Genomic DNA, 7,061 nt, shown 5'->3' with positions numbered 1-7,061 from the left:
ATTCCTCCTCTGTGAACTGAATCTGAAGCAGGTCCTAGTATAGTTCTTCAATTGTAACGAAATTAGATTGAATAAATGTATGTTGTCAGTATATTCGGGATCTTAAAAAAAATATGATATGGCGAGGGCATTTGATTCCAGGACGACCCAAAGAGGGCCCGGATTGTATCTTCGAGCTCGGTTTACTGAAACTGTCTATGAATTATGATATACAAACAAAAACAAACAGAAAAATGGACAAGCATGCAATAATTAACTAATATGACATCGTTATTTCAAAATATTTTTATAAAGTATGTACATCAGAAGTACTATATACAATCCACCCCGTAACTTTTTGTCTTACAGAAAGACAGATAAACTCTCCTTTATTAATAGGATAATGGAACAACGTAGGTCAATGAACAACCCACTTGAGAGAAGTTATTCTCTTGAACTCAATATACGAAAGTACGTTGCTTAGTCACTCCTAGAGAAATAAAGAATAAATAGTAATGTATTTACATAAAAAATCGTATGGGGAATCTCTGAAACCCATTCCACCCAGCTCATATTTCATCCAAACTATTTATTATACCAATGCACAAAATTCCCACTAATATCTATGTTTCATATGATTACAGATACATTTTAAATCTTCTCGAGTCTGATGGAATTTTAGAGGGAGCAACGGTGCAAGAATTACTTACGGATTTGGATCGAAACGGGGATGGTTTTATTACTTTTAATGAATTTATGAATTTATTCTTGAATAAATAAAATTATCTTGGATTACATAAAAATAGCAATACAAATAAATTTTGTCCTAAAGAAAAAATAAAGCTAAAAAGTTTTAAAATTGACATGTTATAAGTAGCGATTCTAATTGGTAGTTCATTGGGTATGATAAAATAATAATAATAAAAAAAAGAAGGGTAACCCTGACATTTTCAAGAATGTTTTGGAGGAGGGTAAGTTAGCTGTAATGACGTTTCATTAAATCAGCAGTGATGAGGGGGAAATGGAAATGTTCAAATAAAGTAGGAATTGCATTATCTACCAAAAGACACCGTCCTTCTGGAGACTTCTGAAGAAACATTGATTCTTCTAAGTGGACCTAAAGCGAATAATAAATAATTAGAATATGGATCCCAGTGATATCCTGATATAATAAGCCATTCATTTAATTTTCACACACATCACATAGAAAAAAATAGTTGATTATATTACTTGATAAACTCTTGAGTCTTTGGTGGGAGTGCAATTTGCAATAAGTCAGAATACTTTTTAGTTGAAGTTGATCAATTGTCAAAATGCACTGCACTACACGTTACCCTAATATGAAAAATATATTTCAATGAATAAGTATTGCCTAATTATCATAAATATGTAATTAAGTTAAGCTCACAAAGTAGAACATAAATTGCCTTCAATACCTTTAAAATAGACCTGATGGGAGCTGACAATTTTAAACCAATCAGCAAAGAGAAGAAAAAACATGCTCTTTTTTTTTTACTAATTGCCCTTCTCTTTCCCTCGAGTTTGATACATATTAATCAATATTTATTTGTTGTGCAAGGTCCTAGAAGTTGTAAATTTGTAATGATGTTTGTAATTTAAAAAAATCATTAACATTGTAAGAAAAGTCCTTTGTGTAATGTTGATTCCAACAATCATTGAATTTGTAAAACATGTTTATATATATACATCTTATATTATATATCAAGGACAAACAAAGTGCGTGCAATATGGGGTATAGTCATACTTTATATACTATTTTTTATGAGAAATAATTATTTTAATTCAAAATAATATATGGTCCTTAAAAAGATTGTTTATTCATTGAAAAATTACAGATATTAAATACTTTAAAAACGCGTGTGTTATGTATCTTGTGCATTTGTGTGTTGTTTAGATTAAATTTGGAATTAGTTAGTTCGAAGTATATTTTGGCCTTTTTGTCTATGTCAAAAGTGTTTTAAGTACTAGAAGTCCCTTTTTCCGTCGTTTTTTTTTTTTTTTTTTTTTTTGACTAAAGTATATTAAAGGTCAGCTTTTGAGAGTCGAAAATTGTATCTTGACTTCTTCAGAGTAAAGCAAGTCATTGTTTTTTATTGTTCTTCTCCTCTTTGGGAGGGTGTATATATTTTATTTCATATACACAGACTATATAAGGTTCGCTGTAAAATATTTGTGGTAAAAAGGTTGCGGATAGAAACGTTGGGGTAATATGGTTGCGAGGTCCTTGTGTACATTATCATTGTGAGACAAAAAAGTTGTGGGTAATATCATCGTGAAACAATATGATTGTGACTAATATGATTTTTGTAATTTCATTGCAAGACAATAATATCGTACAGGTGGATAGCCACCTATGAAAAGTTTTAATTTTCAATAAAAAAGTTAAAAAATGTATATTTTGTGTTGTTTTTGTAGAAAAATATTTTGGCGATAATTTGAATCACTGTAAAATAATTGTGGTAAAAAAGGTTGCGGATAAAAACGTTGGGGTAATATGGTTGCAGACAAAAAAGTTGCGGGTAATATCATCGTGAAACAATATGATTGTGACTAATATGATTTTGTATAATTTCATTGCAAGACAATAATATCGTACACCAATATATAACTGTCCGTTTATAAAGAAATTATCGGAACTTTAAAAAAAGTATACTAAGCCTCCTGATATCCTCTTGATGATAATAGCTGGAAATCATGGAGGATTGATGGAAGAGGTTACTCAAATGTCTTTAAAGAAAATAACAGCATTCATAGACATACAGCAGTTCATGTAAGCCTGGGTAATAACTGTAAATGGGAGACTTTTGTGCTCACAATGGAAAATGCAGAAGGTCTTTGCTTTAAAGAAGAAAATGTTAAACACATTGATATTTATTTGGACCCCCAAAGTCATTAAGAGGTTTTCTTTTGTCGGAAATAAAACCTACACTCCGTTCTCTCTGACTCTCCCCTCTATTTTTCTCCGTCTGTCTCTTTTTACATCCCTCTCTCTGTCTCTTTTCTTTGACCTTCATTCCTTGTTTTTATTTCCCTTCATTTTCCCCTCCACTGCAGTAGTCAATATAAGTGAAAATTAAGTATTTTATATTTTGTAAATTTTTTAAATGAAAAAACAATCTTTTAAAAGTTCATTTATAATTTTCAATTAAAATAATTATTTGTCATACAAAATGGTATATAAAGTATGACTGTACCGCATATTGCACTATTGTCTTTGACGTATGTATAATATAAGATTTCCATATAAAAATTCGAGTATTGTTGGAGTCAACATAATAGAATGAACTTTTCCTTCAATGTTAGTGATTCCCATTTTTTTTAATTATTATTATTCACCGTTCCTTTTATATGTACTAAGCAATTAGGTAAATAAATATACATAACTAAGCATTATATTTTTAAGTTATTGCTTCAAATAAGCACTTTCAAAAATTTCTATCAATGAGGCCAGTTAAAAAATAAAACACAAAATAGCCTATTTCAGGCAAGGAGTGTATTCTAGTGGGGGAAATTAAGTGGTAGTGATTTAAACTTTTTTTTAAATGAAGCACATCAATAATAATAATTTAAAAAAATCATCATTAATAAAACACATCCATAACTGTTACTATATAAAAATAATAAAAACCAAACTAAACAATAGCAATCAAGAGTCTGGGTTAGAAATTCTAAAACTTCTGAGGGTTGACTTTAGTAGCTTCTTATTTTGGAGTGATACCGATGGATAGAATTTCACTTCTTTTGCCGGCGGGATCCAGGACGTGTCATCATCATTGGGGATTTTCAAGGAAAGGGTGGCATATCTAGCAGCGGATGCCATAAAAACTGCTCTAAGTTTGTAAGGGTATATTGGCTCAAAGGATGTAAGCATTCCTCCAATTAATGCCTCAGAGTTTAATAAAGCAAAATAAATGGCTTTAGAATTCTGTAGAGACTGCTTCTTCCTTTGAGATGATCCGAAGAGTATCGAGGCTTTGATTAAATTCAAAGGTTCATTTTCCAGACCCTTGATGTTGATGGAGACAAAACTTTGTAGAATTTTGACAGCCTTCCAATCTACAAAGGCATGCAGTATATTATTAAACATTTTTCTACAATCTTTGCATGTTTTATAAAATTTGATACAATTGGCAAAGATCTGAAATCGTGCGGTAAATTTCCTTCCATCCGAAATATACAAAAGGGAAGATAAAATTATTTTTCTGCAATTTTCTCGAAGCTATAAAAAATTTAAATAGTAATCACAAATAGATTGAGCTTCTTATGTTGGTTTCATAAAAGTCATTTTAACATCCCAGGCTCTAGAAATATTAAAATCTTTTATCGCTCTTTTTAAAGGGAAGTAAAAACGACTATCAAAAAAGGGGGTTTGCGTCTTTAGGTCATGAAAGGTTAAAATATATTTTCACAGGGCTTCTTCCTCTAATTTCTTTGGAGTGTTAAGATTCCTACAGAAGACAGGCTTCTTAACCTTGCCTCGGATTATATCCAAAATAGAATCCCTAATCCCCATTGAATAAAGGAACACTTACCAAATAATGGTTTGAGCTGCAGACCATACCAGGGAGTGCTTAGCAATTTTGTCATTGATGAGGTCATTACCAATCGTGACCCTATGTTAGAACTCCTTGATTGAAATGTTTTAATTCGTTTTTCCATGCAATAATTGTGATTGTTTTACTCAGACTCTTTTGAGCGGTGGTCAAAGATGAACACCCCCAAATAGAAAATACTCCATATTTGACATTTTTTTCTTCGAACAAGGCGAAAATACAAGTCATGTGGATGAAAATGTGAATAGCAGTAGTGATCCTGATACTCCAACAGTCAATTAAGGGCCAATTTTAGTTTTCTCGATTCTATTGCACAGTAATTTTGATGTGAAAGATGCAGAACGCTCTGGAAGGCCAATTGTTGAAAATGTGGATAAAATAATGAAAATTGTCGAGTTCGATCGTTATGTAAGCACAGTTTTGATTGCCAAAGATATAAACATTAATAGAAAAAAATATATTAAACATAATAGATTTAGTTTTACAACACCTTATATATAAGATTTTATATGTAATAATTCCATTTTATTCACAAAAATGGTGTAATCTACAACTTCAAAGGCCTTGTGCAATCTCTAAACATTGATTAATATATTTACCCTTAAGTATGGAAAACAGTTTCAGGGTACACTGTATATAGTACACTGTATTTTAGTGCCTTCATCCGCTGCACATTCACAGGCTAAACGTTGTTTGTTGTTTTGACAGCTAGCCAGAAATGTTAACCGTCTGTTTTTTTAAAAAAACGTTGACTTGATTGTAAGTATTTTTTTAATAATAATATGTTGGAGACACTGTTTGGCTTCTACTGTGACCAGACCTCAACACCATGTACTTCTTTATGTGGAGCACATTTGGGCTACACAACAACATATCCTCCTGCAACAAACAATCTGAGCAGATGTCTAAGATCCTGGAAGAATTCTGGAATCTGCCTATGGAGATTGAGATCAAGACCTGCTCCCAATTACGAGATCGAGTCAAGGCTGTTATTGACGGGAATTTTTTTATCCTTGAGGAGAGAACGTGCGTACGCAAAACGTGAAAAAAAAATATTTCTTGAACTTCATTAAGATTAACATGAAGTACAGTAGTTAGAACAATGATAATTAATATATTTATTTACAAACTAGCCGAATTACGAGGCATTCCCTTGAGTAATTAAGTGTCGGCTAAAGCAAAAATTTTGCTTTAATAATAAGGAAAATAACTCCCCAAGAAATCCTACTACTACTTACGTAACTACTTAATACTTATATCAAAGAATGAACGAATAATAATTGAGTTTAAATCTTGACAATTTAATATGTTGGGATATCTGATGAGTACTTTAGTCTTTAGAGCTCTCACTAATAAAACCCAGCAAAACTCATTTTAAAATGCCACCGTGTATATTTAATGCAAATCTTGCTGACATATGCACATGCTTTTTGATATATAATAGAGACCAATAATAGAAATAATACAGCACGCACATGTCTGCAATATTTCATTAATACAAATACATTTTTACTCATTTTGTTCGAAGTATGTTCACAATATACATCATGAAATACTAAAAGTATATCTAATGTACCTGGTGACTCGTTTTCATACATACATACATTCAGATATTCATAAAGACATGCATACTTTGCTTTATAAATATAGATATATAGTGAATAAAATTTGGTAGCCATCTGTCTCATGTCAGGCCACTCTTTCACAACTGCAGCCTTGAGGGGTCATTTATATTGGCATGGGGAGTTGTATGGGCCTTTGTTTCAACGGCGTCCAAAATGGCATATTCGATGGGGTTACAATCTGGTGATAACGAATGTCATATTGACCATGGCCAAAAATCAGCAAAGTAGTCTTTACACTATTAAAAAACATGCATGTCAAGGATTTTTGTTCCATTTTGTAGTGATCCCATCTTTTATGGGGTTGTACTAGCAAATATTCAACATTATCATCATATTTTTTCCAATTTCTTTATAAATAGAGTTGTAAATCCTAAGGATATTTTAGCTAGTTTTTGTTGTTGGCAATTTGAAGAGTGTTTTTATTTTATTTTCTAGAGCTATTATCCTTATGTGTGCCTATTTATGCAAGAGAGATTTGATAATTTTTTGGAGAGTTGTAGTTGTACAGACTATCATACTACTAATAAAAAAAATAGGATTTTCTTTCTTATAAAATTGGGTTGTTTAGGTCCCCAAAATCGCTGACATATATAATTCTGATGTCAGGTAAAAATACTCTATACTTTGAGGTACGAGTTTTATTCGTTCCTTGACGGAGCTTGTAAGTCAAAGGAGTGAACACTATATACATGGAGACTGTATTTCTGTTCAGGACATTCATAGGTTGACATAAACAACCCTCATTAGTATTTCTATTTGGTTAAGAAAACTATTTGATTTGATCAGATTATGTGTGGTGATAAAATTAATTATTCCACCAAACAACTTTATGTTTGGCAATCTATCTCGTATATTCATGATAAACCAAGATACATCCATCTGT

Source organism: Lepeophtheirus salmonis, chromosome 7 (genome assembly GCF_016086655.4).
Source record: "Lepeophtheirus salmonis chromosome 7, UVic_Lsal_1.4, whole genome shotgun sequence".
NCBI lineage: Eukaryota > Metazoa > Arthropoda > Copepoda > Siphonostomatoida > Caligidae > Lepeophtheirus > Lepeophtheirus salmonis.
Note: the sequence above shows the minus strand (reverse complement) of the source record.